The sequence below is a fragment of the Protopterus annectens genome, chromosome 8.part1 (assembly GCF_019279795.1).
Source record: "Protopterus annectens isolate FY-2018-M chromosome 8.part1, PAN1.0, whole genome shotgun sequence".
NCBI lineage: Eukaryota > Metazoa > Chordata > Ceratodontiformes > Protopteridae > Protopterus > Protopterus annectens.
Window position 1 is genome coordinate 142756694 of NC_056742.1, and position 23014 is coordinate 142779707.

Below are 23014 nucleotides of genomic sequence, written 5' to 3' on the forward strand. Positions count from 1 at the left end.
TACTTAGCTTCACTTATGCGTTCAATTGATAGCATACAGGTTTTAGCCAGCCAAAGCTCACAGTTTAAACAGAAGATAATTCACTGTACCACTTGTATAAGACAGAAACTGTATAAGACAGAAACTGAATAACAATGAAGGAAACTACCCCCACTATCACTGGCTATGCAGGTTTTTTAACAAGCCTTAATTGAAAATACCACTCGTACTACTGAAAAACAGAGTCACAGCTTCCAGCTAGATATTCCTCAATGCAACACAAACAAATTACTTGAAATCATGTATTATTTGATAAAAGTGCAGATAAAAGTTACTTAGCTTCACTTATGCATTCAATTGATAGCATACAGGTCTTAGCCAGCCAAAGCTCAGACTCTGCATAGTTGTCAGTTCCATCTGAGGGGGGTGGTGCAGTGAAGATATTGGTACCATCCTTTAGAAGGATATAATCTGCTTTGACGAAGCTTTTTAGTATAGTTGATGCTGGGGGGGGGGGGGTCCAGTGTGATAGTTACTTTGAATGAGACTGATTTGTGGTCATATCTGGCAAGGGAAGACCTCACAGTGGGGGTGCTACAGTGGTCCCCCATATTGGTAAGCACCAGATCCAAGATGTTGTTGCCCCTAGTTGGGGTTTCCACCTGCTGGTCCAGGGTGCTGGAGTTAACAAACTTAAGGAACCTTTGGGCAAGTGAGTTTGAGCACGAGTAATTTACCCAGTCAATGGATGGGTACTTAAAATCACCCAGTTTGGATGTATTCTGATGGATTCCAGTAGATCCAAGTAGGCAGAGTGGGTGTCTTGATTCATGGAGGGGGTTCTGTAGCTGGCATTGACTTGAATAGGTGTCTTACCAACAGTTAGTTGCATCTGAAGTGTTTCCAGGGAATCATACTGTTTAACCAATCTGGAGGTGTATATATCTTTAATGAATATTGATACATTGCCTCCTTTAGTTTTCATGCCTTCATGGTCTTAGCATGTGGTAGGAGGTGTAACCCATTATGGCTGGGGTGCTGTCCACTGCCTTGAACCAGGTCTCAGTGACTGCATAGGTGTCAGCATCTTCCAAGATGAGGACTGCTTCCAGTGAGTGCAGTTTCATGCTAAGACTCCTAGCATTTAGAAGCATAGCATTGAGTTTTTTCTGATGAAATTTTTACATCAGGAATTTTGTCCTTGTGACTTTGCCTAAAAAAGGCACTATGAGGAAGGCAAAAGCGTTTGCCAGTAGACTAAATTCCAGGGGTGACATGAAAACCATCTCTGGCAAAGCATCAGGGTCTACCAATCATGTCATCCTAGGCTAACAGAAACTGGATCCCTTAGAATGACACCAGAAACTAAGCCAATTATTGAAGTCAATGATTTTCTGTTTATATTGTGGCATCATCCTAGATGAGGGTAATATGCTGCTTAAGGCTGGGGACATACCTGGGTATGACACATAATCAGAGAGCTCAATCATGTCTCTCTTCATGTAGCCCAGGGAGGTATGTCTCAAGTCGTTCACACCAACAAGTATTATGAATGAATCATAACAGTACTTGTTGAGAGACTTGAATCAAGACACCCACTCTGCCTACTTGGATCTACTGGAATCCATCAGAATACATCCAAACACCATGGTTCTGGGTGCCTGCGTGATCTGATGAATCCTGGCAAAAGAATGACAGCTGATCGTGACTTTCTCCTTGTTCAGCTTGCTGAGTTGGCACGTCTGTGTGTCTCTCTATAGAGTCTCCTATGAGTAACATGTTTTGACTGGATGTGCATTGCCTTATGGGCTTTGATGGTGAGACACTTGTGCTTGTGTCATTATGTGTATTTTGTGTTTGGGTGTTATGGTTGGTTTAGTACGTATGTGTTTTGGAGGTCTCTGGTGTTTAGGCAGATTTTCTGCCAGTACCTCTGTATATGTTGGTCTATGTATATGCTGTGTGCCATGACTAGGAGTTGTGGTAGGTAGGCTGACAACCCACAATGTATTGCTATCTGTTCCATGAGAGAGCTGTGATTACAGATTCATAATGTAGGTGCATCTCTCACAAATGGTACAGGAATGATTTAGAAGTAGGGGGTTGTCAGTGTATATGAGGCAATTGCTACACTAACTCAATAGATCCATGTCAACCAGGCAGGTAGGAGAAATGGAGGGAAGCTGACAGTTCATGGTCCCAGGAATACTATTGGTCTGGCTATAACAGGTGAAGAGGGAATACAGCAGTGGTAGGTATTGGTAGGTTTAGGTGTGAAGAACTTTGGTTTGGGTAATATTTGCAATGCTAGAGTGCAGGTGTCTGTAGCTGGCAGTAGTGTACGATGCACAAACAGTCCAATCTTTGACCAAAATAAATTTTTTTTGTGTATTTTTTAAACATGTTTTATTGATTTTCTTGATTTAAAATATATACAATATATACAATCAAAGGAAGATAATTCAAAGACATTATACAATATTACACAACATCAAAAGCATATTATATTACTAGGGTATTCAAATTGGAGGCAGGACAGTTTGATCCACGATGATTTGACCCTAATATAACTGTATAGGTTCATAGGTACATACTAGGCTATCTGCCCTAGGGCATTTATAAGCCTAGTCAGAGTGTGTTTGGCTTTCGCCACCCATTTTAAATTAATTTTGCTATGCCCTTTTTCGAGGTTAGTATACTGTGCCTCTGTCTAACAGTGACACAGAAGTGATACCCGGGGTAAACCTACTATCTCCCATCCACTCGTCAAGATTCCTCTTGAAGAGAGTCAATGAGGGACTCTGCCTAACCTGAACTGAGATTTTATTCCAGAGTGAAGGGAGCCTCTGGGTTATGAATCTGTCCCTCCAGCATGTCCTATTTATTTCAGTGCTGAGGTTCAAGTCTCTCAAGCGTGTAGCTCGATGGGATTTGGATTTTCTGAGGTGCAGTATGTCCATTAATTCTGGGTTGGACATGGCTTTATACATCAGGCACAGATCGCCTCTGAGCAGGCGGTATGCCACTGAGTAGAGTTGGAGTTTCTTTAACCGGGCAGCATATGGCATCTGTTTGAGCCCTTTGATCCTCTTGGTGAGGTACTTTTGGGGTCTTTCCAGTTGCTGCAGGTGTCTGGTAAGGTACATCCCAAAAGGGGCATTGTACTCAATTATGGGCCTGATAAGGGATGAGTAAAGAGGCACGATGACCTCCCCTGATCTAGATGTGAATCCCTTCATGATTAGGTGGGCTATATAAAATGTTTTTCTAACCACTTTGGCCATGTGGTTGTCAAATGAGAGATTGCTATCAATTTGGGTCCCCAGGTCCCTAATTACTTCTTCTGTACTTAATGGATTACCACCTATGTGGTAATTTGTGGGCACTTTGTTTTGTTTTGTATACACTTTGATATTTAAATTTACTTTTATTGTTTATAAGAATATGTATTGGACAGTTTGACCCAGGATGATTGGACTAATTGACCCCAAATAAAATGTAATAAAAGCAAGTTTTGTAATAAATAAATAATAAATCACAGAAAAATTAGATAAACAGTTTTTCAATTAAATTTAATATTTTAATCAGGATTTTTAAATAGCAATTTAATATATATTTTTAATATGTTAATGTTAGTTTATTTAATCTATTAACATGTTTAAAATGAAATCAATTTCAAATTTTAATGAGGAAGTTTAACATGCTAGTTAGTATTTTAAGTTTCACCATTAAGAAATGGGAACAAGTAGGTGGCAGTAGCTAAATTTTCCTATTTTTCTGTGATGAAACTTTATTGTAATGACTATGCTTCCTGCCTTATTTGTCATAATACTGTTTTAGGAAAATTAAACTAAGACTTTTTGCTGGGAAGAAAATCACTCTAGTTGATGTGGTACATTTCTTTTAACGATAACAGTTTATGTGGTATGTTTCTTTATAATGTTAACAAAATGCTTTCATAAGTATCTTTATAAGGATGGGCCAGCATTTGCACATTTGATGATAAAATGTTATTGACTGTCATTATCTGTTGACTGTAAGCCTCTACTCTTTTCTGAAAAGTTTTAGATTTTAGGGGGGAGTTCTGAGCTATAATCCAGGACATTTAAGAAAATATTTTTTCTTGGATGCTTTGCTAGCTTGTAATGTTGGTGCCAGCCTTGATGAAGTAAAAATAATGCTATAATTCTAATGTATAAAATTTAAGCAAATGCTGGACTTGCAGTCCTGTGTTTCAGTTTGAATTTTAGATCTTTTTTTTAAAGATGTATTTTTAGAATCCATTAATGCTACTAATATTAATAATGGGGTCAAATTGTCTGGGATCAAAATGTTTGGGGTCAAATCGGCCGGGGGTCGAAACATCCTGTACCCATTCTAATTCATCCATATCAATTTTCTTGATATTTTAATATCAACATTTCATGACTATCATACTATTTGATCTTAAATTAATCACTTCTTTTTCATTTTTACATAAAACTGTGACCAAATTTTAAAATACTCTAGACAAAGGAATTGTATCTGTTTTCCATTTCTTGTAATCACTTTTTCTGGCTACTGTGAAGGGACTTCAAAACATTTTATATTGTTTAGTATTTACAGTCAGTGGAACTGGAACATTCATAATACTGTCGATCTTAATTAGTCACAATTATATGACCACGGACCTTTAAAAATTGCTTATCTTTTCCCAATAATCACTTAACCTTTTACAGTCCATAATTACCTGTACCCAGTCAGCCTTTAAAGGCTTATTACATCTCCAGCAAAAAAATGAAACTGAGTTATTAAACTTAGAAATCTTGTGTGGAATAATGAATGGTCTATGTATATATTTCCACAGAGACTTTCCAGTACAAATTGAAAGAAGATTGGCAAATCGATTTAAGTAATAAAGTTTTATTCTTATCAATTGAATCATTTTAAACCACTACTATCTAAAAATTTCCAATAATTTACATCTAAATTAATATTATTTACTAACTTATATAGCCTAGATAATCTTCCTTTACAGTTTAACTGTCTTTTTATAATAAAAATCATTTACTCCATACATTTAAGGAATATTTTTTGTATTTTTAATGACTGGGTACAGTTAAAATATAAAGACAGGAGAATGAAGCAATCAACCTCTTGTTTAAGAACATACGTAGTATTCTATAAGGTAAGAAATTATTGCCAGTTTAAGGAACTAATGCAATAATACAAAATGTTCAACATGGTTAGAAAAATGTCATGTGAAAGAAAATTAAGATAAAAAGATAAGTGAATTGTGAATATATAATAATTTATTGACAAAGGGTTTAATAATACCAAATCTACTAACACTTGCATATCACCATTTGTGAAGTAAGAAATTATAATATGACCAAAAATATTATTTTCTTTTAAGAGCAATTCCCTTATAATCCTCATGCATGGACCTGTCCCCGGTACTTGTGGACATTGTTTTTCTAACTCAAAGATAGCTGCATATAAGGGGAAAGTGAAATTTCCTAATACAGTTCAAAAACATATTATTTCTTACATAAGATATAATCTATTTGAGTCAGAAGGCACTGCCAAACTGAGTCTCAGCAGGATTAGAAAGGATAGAGGAGTATGTTTACGAAGAATCTTTACAAGAGTTTAGGAATATAACAAATGACAAATAAACAAAATTAGTAAGTATGGAGCAACAGTACTTTCAACAAAAGAGTAGGACATATTACACAGTGATAGAAATAAGAAAATGTAGAAATAAGTCATATCAAAGGAAACATGTCTGAAGAGGCATACGAAAGTAATGATAAGACTAGTCAGACACTTAAGAAGATTCTGAGGTAGAAAAAGAAAAAGAGTAAGGAATTCTACCAAATATATCTGATGCCCTTAGGAAAAGTTTAGGGACTGCAGAAGAGAAGAAAGAGAGGATAAAAAAGTAAAGAAAGAAAGAAAAGCATGAAGAGATCAAGTAAGGAAGGACAGAAGAAAAAAAAATGCATGTTTAAGAATGATGTTGCAAAATGTGTACAGAATTAAAGCAGTGCAGAGAAGTTGTGGGATGAGGAGAGTGGAAGTACAGGCCAGAAATTTCTATTTCAGTTTATCAACTTCATTCAGATGTTTATAAGAATTCTGAAAATAAAATACTGCGGCAACAGGGACTGGCTTAAAGGGCTACTGTTCTACCCGTACATGTGTTTATTTACATTTTTTTACATGTTTATTAAACCATATTTTAAGCAAAGACCTAGGTACATATACAGTAAGAGAAAAGAAAACAAATTATAATGACATTTTTCATTACACAGAAAATGCTCAATTTCTGCCATCCCTTAAACTTAATTCCAGCTTCTGAATATTATTCTGCATGTATTGTTCCAACAAATTCCATTTATTTCTATGTAACTTGCTCCTTCCGTTTTGCAAAGATTCCACTTCCAGTTCTTTTACTCCTTTAAAGTATTTAGTACTTCAGTTACACTTGGTTTAGATTCTTATTTCCATTTTCCAGTAATTGGTTGTTGGCGATCATTAACATTAAACCAAGAACTTACCATGTCTAGCAAATTCAGATCTAGAATCCCAAGTGAAGAAAATCATTTTCTCAGTTGCAACCATTTGCTCCCTCAACATTTCTGACAAAGTACTCTGTAAGGAATCTACCAACTCATTGCATTTCAAAAATCTTGTTCCCAAATATCCCTGTCTTTCCCATCACACCTCCAGCATTTGCTACCTACCTGAGGAAAAATTATGTAGTCTGCTTGGGTATTAAAAATATCTGTGCAGACACTTCCATATACAAATCCTAAATCTTCTGGACTTTGCTGCATACTTGGAAGACAGAGAGATGTCCTCCCTTTGTTCTTCTGTAAATTGCCATTCCAGTTACTCTTTCTAGCCTTTGATAACTATAAGAACCAAGCAGACCAGGTTATCACACAGCTTGAGGGAGAGGAATCATTTATATGCCCTGCAAATTATTTTTTAATGTCATCTTACATTCTACGCTCAGCTAAAAATTCTTCCAAAGTTGGTCTTTCACTTAATTTTCCCCCATCCCTTTCTTTTTGCCTGTATTGTGATAGTGACCACTGGTAGGGAAAGCAGCCTCTAACCTGCAGTCCAAACTTCTGCTCAGCCTAATCCCACTCTATTAACTTTCACACTCTAGTAATTTGCTTCCAGTATGTTAATTCCTTTGCTAATTCATTCCAGTAAATTCTGGCCCCTCTTGCTTATTTTCTGTGCACCTACCTGCCGTCTTCCTTAATGGTAACATTTTTTTCTCCATTCTTGTGTCACCTTAGCTGTTAGAGTGCTTTCTTTTACTTTCTGAATATATTATTCTGTATGGTTGTTGTTATTCTCTTTAAAGATCTGCATCCAAAATCCCACTCTTTCTTTACTTCTTGAACTTCCCCTTGCTACATCTACATCCCTTTCCATTTTGAATTATAATGTTCAGCTTGTGTATGGATATGAGTTTTAACTGTGTAACTCTAAAGTATCCCTCCAAATGATGTGATCCTAAACTGCCTTGTTCTTTGGGGAAAATCAAATTATCCCATTTAGCTCCTGCCCTCTTCTCCTGCCAAAGAAATTCTTTCATATCTTTATTATCATCCACAACTTCTTCTCTATTTGCTAAAAATGTGCCAGACCTGTTTATAAAACTAAACAAATTAAATCATTTTACTGCTTATATCTTACTATCCATATTTATAATCAAGAGCTTTCAGTGTCTCATTTTACTGCTTATATCTTACTATCCATATTTATAATCAAGAGCTTCCAGTGTCGAAATTTTTGTTTTATCTTTTGTTTAGGGTCTTCCCACATATCCTTAGCCGCTGTAGTAGGATCATTTTTAATCCCTACACCTAAATACTTCATCTTAACAAGCCCCATAAATATGGTTACTGCTGAACTGCATGTGTGGGTGCATAGTTTACTGCTATATCCGTTGTTTTATATTCAGTAATTTTACATCTCAAAAAAATTGAATCCATCTCAAAATGTCCCCTAACATTAAAATGCCCTTTCTAAAATTTTCAAATATAAAATATCATCCTCAAGTAAAACTAACTTTTCTTCATTACTATACCATTTACATTCTTTAATTTGATTCTTCAATTTGTGAGTCCCTTATTTGCTTTACTAATGGCTCTAGATATAAAACAAATAACAGAGGGGAAATAGGACACAGTGTCTTGTTCCTATACTAAAACACAGATTAATTCTTCCACCAGTCTGTTCATTTGTCCTCTTAATTAACTATACCGTTCTGTCACGGAATGCAAATGCTATCCTTGCCCTACTCATAAAATCCCAGCTGATTTGTTTTATTTATTTATTTATTTATTTATTTCTATAGAATGAATAAATTTGTATGTATAAGGGTTAAAGAGGCAGATCAGTATGAAAATTAAGAAAACATGTCAGTATGAAACAGCCTTCCATAGGCAGCTGAGGAAAGTACCTCATTAAAGTAAATATGTACAACAGAAATGCAGTGTGTAAAAATCTCCCAGACCCACTGCAATGCTCCTAATAATAATCTAACACTAATTACCAGAGAATCCAACTGGGCAATAATGAAATGGAGAGTTGCTGTTACACAAATAAGGAACTTTTTTCCAGTGCCTGACATTCTCTTAGCTGCCATCGTTACTGCTTTGGATATAGCATGGGAAATTATCTTACGCTGGACTTCTGAATGATGATATGGATAATGATATTAGCAAATTCCCATTTTGAGCATTCTAATTATTTGTGCCTTGTGCCTGGGCTATGGCCGAAAAGTGTCTAGTTGAAAAGTCATTGCATAAAAATACATATCAAATGTATTTTAAGAGTTGCATCCTCTCTTTTCCAAGAGTTGACTGGTGTTTTCACCCGTAAAAAAAATAAATAAATAAAACTTCTGATAAGGGCAGAAACAGGGAAAGGTAAGGGCTATTGTGCTCTGATCCAAGAAGTCGAGAGGGCCATCTACTTAGGTATAGAAGTATACCAGACTATATAACTTACAAAAAAGAATAATTTTAGAAAGTTGCTAGTACATATTCACAGCAATTCTTCACCATGGAGAATTAATGTGTTAATATAACGCATAATCCTTGTGTGCTACACTTAGTGAGAAATCCTAAAGAGGTTCTCCCATTCGATTCTCGGCTGGAGTGCCTTCTGTGTGGAGTCTACATGTCCTCCACGTGGTCAAGGAGCATTTGAAAGACATGCGTGAATGGGCGTGCCTTCATTGAAGGTTGGGGATCAAGCTGGCACCTTGACACCATAAAAATCTACTGCCAATCATTAGCGGACCAGACTGTGGCGACCCCTATCCGGGAAAAGCTGAAAGAAGAACAACCCTCTACTACAAGAGACAGAAATCGTGTTGGAAAGGTATGCACTAAGTAGGAAGGGGGACTAGGATAAACAGAGGTTAACAGAATTAGGAGGGGATGGAGGTTGAGGACATCCGCACAATCAGGCACAACCACAGCACACACTGCTGCACAGTCAGTCTGATTCAAGAAGGATAAAAAAAGATGCAATTAAGTATTGCAGGACATCACAACAGGGGATTGCACACTGTGGAAAGATATAATGCAGGATTGAAATAAGGCACTGGTACTATTGGATGAAGCAAAGTGGTGTTTGGAAGAAGACAAAGTGATTTGCGATGATGACTATGTTCTGATTGTGGTTAGAGAAAGACACAGGGTAGTGTGGAAACACTAGGGTATTAGAATATGGAAGTACATCATAAATAGCAGTGGAGTAAGAGAGATGTACAGAGTTGATTTTATGTACCCTAGCAGTTCTAGAAACAATATGCAATTCCAGTTCAATAACAGCTGGTTTATATTACCCGAAAACCTTTCTCCTCTGTAGAAACATGTCTCAAAGAATCAAACTTCCTACTCAACCCCAAGAAAACTAAGTTAATGTTTTTTACCTCAAAAAGGCAAAAGCTCTTGCCTCCCCCATAGTGCCTTTTTTAGGTAATGCCAAGAGGTCAAAAATACCAACATGAAAATTTCATCAAAATGTAAATTAAAGGTCATGCTGCTAATGCTAGGAGTATAAACATGAAACTGCACTCACTGCAATCATTATTAACCCTGGAAGAAGGTGACATTTGTGCAGTCACAAAAACCTGGTTCAAAGCTGCAGAGAGCATCCCAGCCATACCAGATTACTCATCCTATCATTCATTCAGACCCCAAACCGTGGGTAGCTAAACAAAAGGAGGTGGAGTTGCAGCTTCTAGGCTGGTCAAACAGTATGATGCACAGGAAACACTCCAGGTACAGTTGACAATTGACAAGACCCCTTTTCAAATCATAGCTAGCTACTGACCTCCAACTCTGACTCAAGATGCTCACTCCACCTATCTTGACCTCTTCGAATCTATCAAGATTCAACCCTTTACCCTGATCCTGGGTGACTTTAACTATCCAACCATAGACTGGAAAAATACTCATGCCAAAACACAACTTCCCAGAGATTCCTTGATTTCGTCAAAGCAAGTGCCTTGGACCAGTTGGGTGACACTCCCACAAGAGGTGAAAATATCTTGGGCTTGGTATTAATCAACATAAGTAACCACTCCAGCATCCCTACAGTGTCATCATCCCTGGTAAGATCCGACCACAAAGCAGTCACCTTCAAAGTTACCATCTCCCCCGACACCCCCCCCCCCTTAGCTTGAGTCAAATAAAAAAACTTCTCAAGAGCTGATTACAACCTCCTGAGAGAAGGTTTAAACCACTTCACAGCCACCACCTTCTCTATAGGAACTGGCACATATGTCCAAACCTATACCAAAGTATTATATGAGCATTTATATAGCTGCATGGACTCAGGAATACCAGACAGGATGAAATCATCCTTCTCAAGGAAGAGTAAACCTGTCTGGTGGACATCTAAATAAACTCTATAATAAAAGGAAAAATTGCTGTCCAGGGCCAAGAAGGAGCAGGTGCCTAATTGGAAGCAATGTCTCCTTAGCCTGAACAAGCAAATAAGAGCACTAGTAAAATCCTCCAAAGCAAACTTCGAGTCCAAACTGGCCACATCTACTAAAGACAATCACAAGATCTTCTTCACATATGTCCACAGTCTCAAGGGAAGCACCCAGATCTGCTCAGAACTGGTGGTCAAGGACATGACATACACAAGTGCTGTAGATATAACCAACCTGCTGGCAGACAGGTTTAGTAAAACCTTCACTCCTCTATCCCCCCATCAGTAAAACAGAACATCACAAGTACCTGCCCCCCCTCACCTTATCTCTAGGGTGCAGGTCATCACTGCCCTCTCAAAGGCAAAAAATACAGCCTGTATGGGACCCGATAACATTCCAGGCTGCATCCTACATGAACTCAGGCAGGAACCTGCAGCACCATTAGGCACCCTATTCATCCAAAGCCTGAGTACCAGCTTCATCTCAGCTGAATGGAGGACAGTCATCCCTTTGCACAAAGGTGGAGCATCCACTGATCCAGGAAATTATAGACCCATCAGCCTAACCAGCCTGATCTGCAAGGCCATGGAATGGATTATCATGGACCTCATTCACAAGGACATTGGCAACCTATCAAGGTGAGGTCATGCCTGTTAAATCTGGTTGACTTTTTTGAGAAAGTCACCAAGGCCATAGATGAGAGGAAGACAGTGCACAGCACCTACCTTGACCTAGCCAAAGCCTCCAATACTATTCCCCAGTCAGGTACAATAGAAAACTTCTCTCAACTAGGCATCAAGCCATATGTTACCAGATGGGTAGCAAACTGGCTCACTGATAGGATCCACCTAGTCAAAATAGGGGAAGCCACCTCAAGTAGTAGACCCATAACAAGCAGTGAACCCCAGGGATCGGTCTTGGGGCCACTGCTGCTTGGCATATACTTCTCGGAGGTGCAGGCCAAATCTAGTGGGCTATGGCTGACCAAGTTTGCAGATGACTGCAAGCTGGGTGCTGTCATCAATTCCCCTAGTGATGTGGACATCCTCCAAGAGGGTCTCATCCAAACAAATGGCTGGTGCCAGAAACATGGTCTCAAATTGAATGCCAAAAAATGCATCATCATCCCTTTTGAGGAGAGTGACATCCCCACAAATTATCACATTGATAATAAGGTATTAAGCATGCAATCAGTTGTGTGGGTGGGCACCCAGATTGATAGCAAACTGACTTTTGTCCACCATATTACCTCTCTTGTATGGAAAGCTTTCTATATGGCCCACCTCACTAGTAAGGGTATCTCATCCAGGGACAAGGTGGTCATAACTCCCCTGTATTTCTCCCTTATAAGACCCATTATTGAGTACACTGCCCCTTTGGGCATGTACCTCACAAAGCACATGCAGCAGCTGGAGAGAACAGAGGTTCCTCACCCGGAGAATCCAGGGCCTCAAACATCTACCCTACACAGGTAGGCAAAAAGCCCCGTCCCTCTACTCAGTCTTGTGCAGACTCCTCAGAGGTGACCTCTGTCTGGCATACAAATCAATCTCAGACCCTGCCCTAATGGGAAGGCTGCATATCTGCAAGTAAAACTCCACTCAAGTAACCCGCATGCACAAACTCAACCTGGTCTGTGACATCAATTGGACTTGGCGGGACAGATTTGTGTCCCAGAGACTCCCCCTTTTTTGGAATAGACTCCCTCTCCATGTAAAGCAGAGTACTTCATTAAACCTCTTTAAGTGCAACCTGGACAACTGGATGGGGAGCAGAAAATACACCCCTGGGATTCCACCTGTGTCCCTGCTGGACAGCAGCATAGGGTGCTGATATGTTGGAAAATGGGCTAAAGTCTTGGCTAGGCTTATAAGGGCCTCAGGGCCAATAGTCTATTAAGTTCCTATGATCCTAAGAAAACTGCCAATATCAAAAGCAATCATTTAGCATAAAGTCAGCAAATAATACTGCCATTCAAACTATAACTCACAGTAAACTTGTAGGTGTTATAATAGATGACAATCTCAGATATGACCAGCATACACTGCACTCCATTAAATCTACACACCAGACATGAGGCTTCCTCTATAGGATCAATGGATTCTTTACAGATGTTGCAAAAAAATATTTAGCTACCACCTTCTTACTGCCAAGGGTCTTATAAGCCACTCTTATCCTAACAAATTTGAACAATACTCAAAGAAAGAAACTTGCCTCCTGCTACAATAAAATATCTAAATTTGCCACCAAACTCCATCATACGACCTGCCACTGTCAGAGCTTAAAGTAAATAAACTGGCTTGAACTACACAACTACCTAACATACTCACACCTAACTACAGGACACAAACTCATTCATCCTCCAGAAAATGCCCTGCACTACAAAACTTATTACTGCCCTACTGTCCAGCAAGGGACCTCTGTTCTAGTAACACATTCTTGCTACTCACAAATAACTCAAATAATGCTGCAGGAGATTCACTCTACCTCTGTTACATTGCTAAACTCTGGAATAGTATCCCTATACAAATAAAACTCTCTGACAAACTGAATAGTTTTAAACCACTGCTTAAACATCTTAACCATTTCTAGTCCTGCACATACTCATCATAAGGGTAAGACTTTGTGCTCACCATACAATACTCTCCCAATACTCTCCTTAAACAGAATACTCTCAACCTCTCACTAAAATGACAAATCAATTTTTATACATAACTGCTACCTGTATAATCCACTAAGCATGTAGGCTTTCTCTTTAGTAACTTTTTTCTCTGTAAAATTTTAGAATGTATAAATGTTACTATTATAAGTGTATAAATTTAAATAGAAATGTAACTACTCTGTGTTTGACTGGAACTAAGCATAATGCAGTGTAAACAAATGGAGTTTTTCTGCCCAGGCCTCTGCTGAAAATGGATATTACCCAGTCAGACTTTCCCACTAAACAAAGACAAATACATAAATAAATTATATTCAATAATACAGGATCTGTTTCAGAATCTATTTTGATAAGAAGAGCAAGAGTCCTGGAGCAAATGGGTGAGTTTCAAAACAGGAAAAGGATGCCTTATACACACTGACCTATGCCAGAAAAGAACTAGGAATGCCATTCATACAGTGCAAAAGAAGTGGAAACCACAGAAAATGTGACACTTGGTGAAATTCACTGGGGAGTAGATTAAGATAATTGATGTTCTCTCAAAAACTGGACAAAAGTATGTGAGCAGCAGTTGAACATTTTGTACTTTTGGAGCTTAACTGCCAGAAGTGAATTAAAGAAGGTCAATTTTCTACCAATAACTGTTGGAGATAAATGGCACAACAGGCAGGACTTATAATGTTTTGGAGATGTCCCAGAGCTGACATTAGAAGAAGGCAACTTAAAGAAACATACTACAAATTTTCAAAACCAAAAGCACTGGACCAGGAAAATATTTTGATCTGGAGATGGGTGGACCAGGGAAATCTTTGGATTTGGAGAGGGGGGTAATAAAAACTGATGAAAGAAACAAGAAAAGAGAGCACTCCTGGTTCTGGCATCAGTGGCTAAGACAGTGTTAGGAAAGTAATGGAAAACATTAGAAGAAATTTTGGGGGAGCCAATAAAAAAAATAAATTACTAAGGACAGTAATCAATCACTTTAAATTAAATTCTGATAGCAAAATGACAGGTATGCTGACAAAGGTTTTTAACAGTTTGACTGATATGGAGAGTTCTATGTGATTTGTCTATAAGTATCCATATATTACAATATTTATAAAAACTGCATACTAGAAATTTTTATTGCTGCTGGAATATCAGTTTAGTGAAGATGTTGATGTGTACTCTTTCTCTTGTTCTTTTGTTGAAAATTCAGTAAAATGGAAACTAAATCAAAAAAGCTGCATCCTCTCTTACTGTTGCTTGTCAAGGATATTTATGGTTTGAAGATTTGTTAAATTATTTTTTCTTTACTTTATATATTATAATACAGCCAGATGTGCTGCCATGAATCACTTCATGAATCAGTTGCAAAGGTTATATAGAATTATTCCCAACAAGCTGTAGCACAGAGGAAGAGACCAACTACCATATTCCTTTCACTGGGTAACTATGTTTTGTCTGAACCCTCAAAACACCCGGATTGCTGTGTGAGGCAGGGCATACTACTACAAAGTACAGTAAAATATAATACTACTACTGCGCAATGATCATGTGATATGGCCCATGGCTTTACGGGTTTAGCTGCCGCTGACCAAAAGACATTAAGCAACTCATGGAGGGAGTTCTCACATTAAAGTTTTATTCATACCAGGCCTACAAAAACAGTCACAAAAATAAGGTAAACAAACAATACAGATATCACTACAAAACAAAGAAAAGAAGATATAGTCATAAAAACTGCAGCTCGATTTAAATAAGAAAAAATGTTTTGATAATCTGATTTACTTAATCCAAACATTGTCAATCATATGCTTTACAACATCAAAATAAATGCCATTATAACATTTCTGATTGCATATATGTGCATGTGTGTGTTTCTATATAAATATTTATATATGTATAAGTATGCATCTACATACGTGTGTGTGTGTGTGTGTGTGTGTATGCTTGTGTACTATCATAAGGATGATTGCATACACTCTAAGGCTTTTTAGAACATTTTAAACAGGAACATATAATAAGAATAAATGTGGTAGAGAAAAGGACATTTCTTTTGAAGGGGGTTTGAAAAACATTTTCAATTCAGGTAGGATTTTTAATTTATCTGATAGTGAAATGGGCAAATTGTGTGAGCTAAGCATTAATTACCTATTGTGATAATGTGATTTCTATATCAGGCATGAATATTAAAGCCCTACCACCACCCGCGGTGGTGGTGCTGCGGCAGCGTTGTCGCCTCACAGTAAGATGCTGTCCGGTTCGATTCTCAGCTAGAGCGTCTTCTGCGTGGAGATATGCGTGAATGGGCATACCTTTGTTGAAGATTGTGCATCAGGGCTGGTAACTCGGCACGTAAAAATCAACTACCAATCATTAGCGGACCGGAGTTCCACTGTGGCGACCCCTAACTGGGAAAAGCCGAAAGACACAACAACTAAAAGCCCTACCACCACACGCTATATTAAAATGTGACTCTATTGCTACTATTGTTTTAGATACATAACTGCACGTGAAACTAATATACTTGAAAGTCAAATACAGTTTCAGTTTATTTTAATGGAACTGATCTCAAAAAAAGAGAGAGATAAAAACAGATGACATCTACAAAATATATAGCTTTATTTGGTTATAAGTGGATAATGTTCATGTACATTTTTCAGTACCCCTACTAATGTAGTTAAGTTCAAGTTATTGTTGTACCAAACCTTCTGAGTCATACTGCAAATAGGAAAGCTGATGATGCTTCCATGGCAAAAAAATATAATAGTTGTATATTTTTCTTTTTGCGCTGTGGGTCTAATTCATAATTAGCTTATCATTATGCAGAATGTTTATTTTTTCCTTTTCTCTTTTTTCATCAGATGTACTGGTGTGTGAAAATCAGAATTCCAGAATCATTAAATCTGGACCAGTTGAAAATGAGGGCACAAATATGTTTATCCTCCCTTCTAGCTGAATTATTGTTTCAGGGACACAAGAGTGTATTGGAAATATCAGAAGGTGTAGCATGCTCATGGGATCCTTTTTAGCAATGCCCTAAATTAAGAAGTTAAAAAGTCAGATTTACAGGAACTTATAGCTGTCATTTGGATTGGTAAAATATAACCATGATAGTTTCTTGTGGACTGCTTGGAGATAAGAGCTTGGGCCAAACAAGCAATAAAATTAATTGAGTTACTGATTATAGTAACCAAGAAGACTACATTGAAAAACTAGAACCCACTACTTGAAAGAATAATGTCAGATTTGTAAGAGATGGAACAGCAAGTAACACTAAAGTGAATCATAGGACAAAATGGATGGCTACAACATACAGAAAACAGGAATACAAACAAAGACAGACATTTGACTAGTTAGTGACTACATAAGGACATAACTAGAAGGTGGTCAAGTGGCAAACCTTACTTATAACATGAAAGTGGATAAGGAGGTATCGGAAACCCAGCTTTTTCTTTTGTAAGGTCTTAGTGCATTGGAGAATGTTATGAGCTGTCTTGTTTATGCTTCTTTAGTAGTTAAAAAGTGTGGTTATATTGGATGTTTATATTATAATTTGCTTTTTGATAAAAAGGGGACTTTTGTAGTCTGCACCCTTACTTAATTCTTACTCTGAGTAACTGCAATAAAAAGATGATAATTATTTACCTCTCTTAAGCTACTGGGTTAAGAATTCTACCACTCTTACTTCTGTATGTTTCCCCGAATCATCGTATATGAGGTATGACAGGTATTTGAGCTTGCTTTGTGATTCAGAGTATCTCAACTTCTCAAGGCATAAGAATATTCTCTGATAAAGTATACACTGGCATGCATTATTTTAACTATTAAATGAGCAAAATATTAAAAAGTCTAGTATTTTGAGAATGTTGTAATTTGAAAAGATTATTAAAGTACAGCAGTGGTGCTGTGGTAGCGTTGTCGCCTCACAATAAGACACTGTCCGGTTCAATTCTCAGCTAGAGCGTCTTCTGCGTGGAGACTTGCGTGAATGGGCGTACCTTCATTGAAGGTTGTGCATCAGGGCTGGTAACTCGGCACGTAAAATCAAGTACCAATCATTAGCGGACCGGAGTTCTGCTGTGTCGACCCCTAACCGGGAAAAACCGAAAGACGCAAACATTAAAGTACAGCAGCACTGAAAACAATGTAGCACATTGTTCAAATGGTAATATATTCTACTGGTATGCATTACTGACATTGATATTGCAACAAAGTTTAATGTCTGTATTTTAGAAACTGTCAAGTTTCATACACATATGTCATAATATTAAAAAGGTGATGATTAGATTTTATTTGACATTTTAATGACCTTCTTATATATTATCTATAAAATGAATTCCTATAGTGTTTTTTTTTTTTTACTGATGTGGGTGGCTCATGTCTCACATACACACACATACAAACACTGCTTCTCTTTTTAGTCCCTTGTTATGAGTGCCCAAGATGCGTAATGTAATAATAAAAGTTATTTCTGGGTGTGTTTGTAAACTTTGTGGAGAACAGCATTCTGCAAATAAAATAAGTAGAGCTTTTTTTTTTTACTTATATTTCATGCCTGATGAACATTTGAATATTTAAGACAATAAAAATAAGTAGTCTGACATAGAAGGAAAATCCAACTAAAATAAAGCTAAGCAAAGAAAAGAGAAAAGTAACACATTTAAAAAATAGTTAAAAGATCTAGTATTTATTCTGTCCCTGTTATGATCTAAAGCATAGTGAACAATGCTGTCTGTAACTCTCTGTATTATAGTTCGTAGTTAAACTCGCATCTGAAATTATATACAGATGAGAAGAAAAATCAGGGCTAGTTTAATACAATTGACTATGCATTGAAGACAAGCTTCACTGACATCTTCAGTTAAACCAGAATTATGTGTTCTATATCCAAATGCATGATATTGCTTACAGTGCAAGTATTTGTTAGGTATTATTTCCTACACAGCTGGTACACCTGCAGCAGTAAACGATAACATCCTATGTCCCTTATGATTTATAAAATGTAGATATCCAAAAAGACGAGTCAAAGTAATATAAACATCAGTATGTAACCAACAACAAAGTTTTGATTCATACAACACTCAAAATGACATTACATTCTGAACCATCTTACTACCTTTGGGCAAATACTTATAACCAAACTTCTCAGCTGTGGGATCTAGCATACCATACAGCGCCAGTGATCAATGATCTCTCTCCCTCTCTCTTATTTGATGGTGCAAAGAAACATGCAGACCGTAGCCAGGATATATCAGAACTATAAACATTTTAAGTGACAGGCATGTCAGTATAACACAAGGGTCTGTCTTAAGTGGAGTGAATAACTTAAAGGAATGCAGCATTCTTCCAGGACTTCCATTAACTTTCTTTAACTTACTTAAAAATAAGAAGGTGATGTAACACCAATAACTTATTTAAAAAGCAGAATGTGAAGGCTGAGGGCAGGGGAAGCTCCTTCTCTAGCCTTTTTCCACCCTTCCATCCAACTATCTGGGTGCAAAAATCAGGAACTTCCAGATGTTTGCGTATCAACATGGTGAGAACTCACAGGGTCAAAAATGAGTGCTACAAGCTTAAAGCTGGGTAAAGATAAAATTAAAGGTAGTTAGACTAGGCAATTGCCAGGGGTGCCAGTAAGTTGATGATGAAATCTATGTGGTAAATGCAGAATCACAACAAATATACAGCTGTTAAAAAGATACTGATGGCAGTTTCTCCTACGGCACTGCAGAGCATACACGCACACGCATCCAAAAGTCCAGCCGTGCAGAGCTATTTAGTAGTTTTTTTTAAATATTTTTTTCATCTCTGACAGCAAGCTCAAGGGAAGTCAGAGCTTTGCAGTCCTTAACATTCTCCAAATATATATATATATTTTTGCAATACCTTACAGAAAGCTGCTGGCGAGCAGTTTACTATATAAAAAGACTGCCAGAAGGAGGCTTTAGTTACAAGTAAAAGGCCTCAAGGTTTGTCCCCTCAAGTGAACAGTTATACAAAGACTAAAATCATACCTCCGGAGTGTTCCTGATTTTCATTCAGATATTAGCTCTGATCCTTATAATCTCACCTAAAAATGGTAACTTTTGGAGAAAAGGTGATGAATTATACTTAATAAATTATACATACTCTTAGTCTGTCAATCTCTCAAGGTAATAGCACTAAAAATGTAAAAGTGTCCTTGATTGCCCCTGATTATTTTTAAATTTGTCCCTGACTGATTAATAGCTATGACTAAAACTATTATTAATATAAAATACTGAACAGACACCAGCACGAGTGAAGCAATTCTTGAAGACTTCCCACAGTAATTTCTTGTTAACATCATGGTATTCCTGCAAGCCTTACGATAGGCACTTTAGTACTTGAAATGTTGAAAGGGGCTGGGCTGATACTTGGTAATGTTACACACACATTGCAGGAAATAGCGCCTACAGTATTTTATGGCACTGCAAGGTCCACCTGCTGTCAGGAAACGATTACTCTACTGCATTGCTTATTAAAATACTTTGTGCAATCAAAATAATTAAAGCAAAGATTGTAAACTTCCTAAGTGCTACCGGTCTTGACTAGTTTTATCACAATTGTCCTTTTGTTTCTACCAATGACAATTACAGGGAGATACAGACAATAACATGAATTCATATTTAAAACTTAAGAAAAGAGCTTACCTTCATTCAAGACAACTTTGAAAATTCAGGCAAGCAGAATTAATCGTGGTGAAAATAATTGCGCACGGCAGAGACTTCTGAATTTGATTAAATTCCTGTTTGAAGTATAGCGTATTTTGTCGCTTCCTCAATTTTGCCAACATAAGGAAGTTGAAATCAAACATAAATTACAATATAAAATCCGGAAGTTCCGTTTATAAGTTCAAGTAGAGCTTATAGCGCTGTTAAAAGTCTGCAAAAATCTATAGAACACTTAAGACAATTTTGTAGGTAAAGCAGAAAATTCCGATGGGTGACCACGACAGACCCCGATCCAGTGCAGTCAGACAGAAAGTTATTTGTTTGAGGAAAGAGGAAGCCCGAGTGGGGAAGGTAAAATGGTGAACTGTTAAACTTTAAGACAGCTGTCTTCCTCCACCCCCACTACTCATGTACCTCTCCAGACTTTAATGTCCAGTGAATACTAACTTTAAGTGTATTTATAGGTAAACAGTCTGCCTTAATTACAGCTGTTACAGCTGTGATTCTGCTATGACAGTTCCAAGTTCAGATTGTCCATGAGCCCCTTGCAGGGCAGGACTAGCAGTGAAACCCTGCTCTAATCACTTTTGAGTACAGGATGTTACATTATTTCAAGCAGTTCGCAGGGCTTATCGGTGGTAACACTGACTTGTAATTGTTTCACCTGGAAGATTTATAGCCCCTCCCCCCCAAAAAAAGAAAAGGGACTATTGGAAAGCTCTTAATTTTACATACTCTTTGTCACATAACAGAGCATGGTGAGACAGAAAACTATAAAGTCACTGGCAGTGGTCAACTCATTCTTCTCCCATGACATTTTTCGAATACGAGTCTTTTACGCCTTGAAAACGTCTTCCTGTATTTATCCTCCAGAAACATGCACTTACCTTTCTTTTACCTATATCTGTGTGGTCATGCCAAAGCCCACTTAAGACACAGAAGTTGTGTGTGTGTGTGTGTGTGTGTGTGTGTGTGTGTGTGTGTGTGTGGGTGTGTGTGTGTGTGTTGGGGGGTAACCTGGTTAAAACGGTGAAGTGCTGATGTATGGGACTAGCAAATAATTGTTGTTTTGTACTACATCTGCATACTGTTTCCCCTACAACCCACTAAACGTTTACAAAATATAATTTCTCCAGGTGTTATCCTTACCCATTAGGAAATGTCCACATCCTTTTCAGGAGTACCTGTTACAATTCAAACTAACTAACTGGCTGCTACCATTTCTTAAAATCAAAATATTTAAGTATAAAGGGCACAAAGGTGGGCCATCTACAGACCCTGGAAACTACAACCCCATAAGTTTTACTAGTCTTATATGTAAAGCCATGGAATGAATTATCATGGAAATGATAAGTTTCACTAGTCTTATATGTAAAGCCATGGAATGAATTATCATGGAAATGATCAACAAAAATGTAATAAACCTCCAGACACTGGACCCAACCCAGTTTGGTTTCATCAAGGGCAGATCATGCCTAGTCAACCTGGTGGACTTCTTTGAGAAGATAACCAAAGCAATAGATGAAGGAAAAATGGTACACACTTCCTACCTTGATCCGGCCAAGGCATTTGACACAATATTTGAATCTGGCATTGTTGACAAACTCAAGAGGTTAGGTACAAACTCACACGTCATCCAGTGGATAGCCAACTGGCTCACAGACAGAACTCAGGAAGTTAGAATTGGGGAGTCCACCTCTACAAAGAGGCCAGTCACAAGTGGAGTCTCTTGGGGATCAGTCATTGGGCTGCTCCTTTTTGGTATTTCATTCTCTGAAGTCAGGGCCAATGTCAATAGTCTCTGGCTGACTAAATTTGCAGACAACTGCAAATTAGGAGCTGTCACTGAATCCCACATTGACACAGATGTTCTCCAGGAGGGGCTAACACAGACAAACTATGGGTGTCAGAGCCATGGACTAAAACTAAATGCCAAGAAATACATAATAGTATCCTTTGGGAAGTCATCGACCCCTAGTAACTATCATATAGACAACACACCCCTTAGATTTAACCCAGTAGTCAGCAATTTAGGGACACACATAGATAGTAATCTAGCCTTTGACCATCACATGTCTGCAGTAGTGAGGAAATCGTTCTATGTTGCACAACTTATAAACAAAGGTATGGCATCTAAGTCCAAGGAAGTCATTGTTCCACTGTATTTGGCTTTCATCAAATCTATCATTGAGTACAATGCCCCCTTTGGTATTTACCTAACCAGGCATATCCAACAATTGTGTAGTCCACAGAGGTTCCTCACTAAAAGAATAGAGGGTGTAAGTAAAATGTCCTATGCAGAACACCTCAAGGTGCTATCCCTATATTCTGTCTCCTACAGGATTTTGAGGGGAGATCTATGCCTGTCATATAGGGCATTGCCAGACCCCACTCTGATGGACCTCCTGCATATCCACAAAACAAACAGCACCAGAATTACCCATTCTAAAGACTTAAACCTTGCATGTGATATAAATAGGACCTGTTGGAGTGACAGGTATGTATCCTAGAGACTACCCCATCTATGGAACAGGGTCCCCAGCCATGTGAAGCAGAGTTCCTCCCTAACCCAATTCAAGTGCAACTTGGACAATTGGATGGGGAACAGGCACCTATATCTCTAATGGACACAGGCAACCTGTAAATGGTTCATCTCCCAGGCCCCTTCTTAAAAATGTTTCATCTCCCAAACCCCTGTTTACACTTATCAAGCGTATCATAACTTGTCAGAAATTT

General features: G+C 37.8%; 1 protein-coding gene across 2 annotated transcripts in view; it reads right to left on the reverse strand.

The window, feature by feature from the left end:
• PLCG2 (phospholipase C gamma 2) overlaps positions 1-20813 on the reverse strand; it is a 1878649-nt gene extending 1857836 nt beyond the window's left edge. Inside the window, exon 1 of one of the 2 annotated variants that reach the window (XM_044081788.1) lies at positions 20258-20813. The gene's annotated coding sequence lies outside the window, so the exon portion shown is untranslated. The remainder of the gene's footprint in view (positions 1-20257) is intronic. The other variant, XM_044081789.1, reaches the window with a different exon arrangement.
• Positions 20814-23014: the final 2201 nt, after the last annotated feature.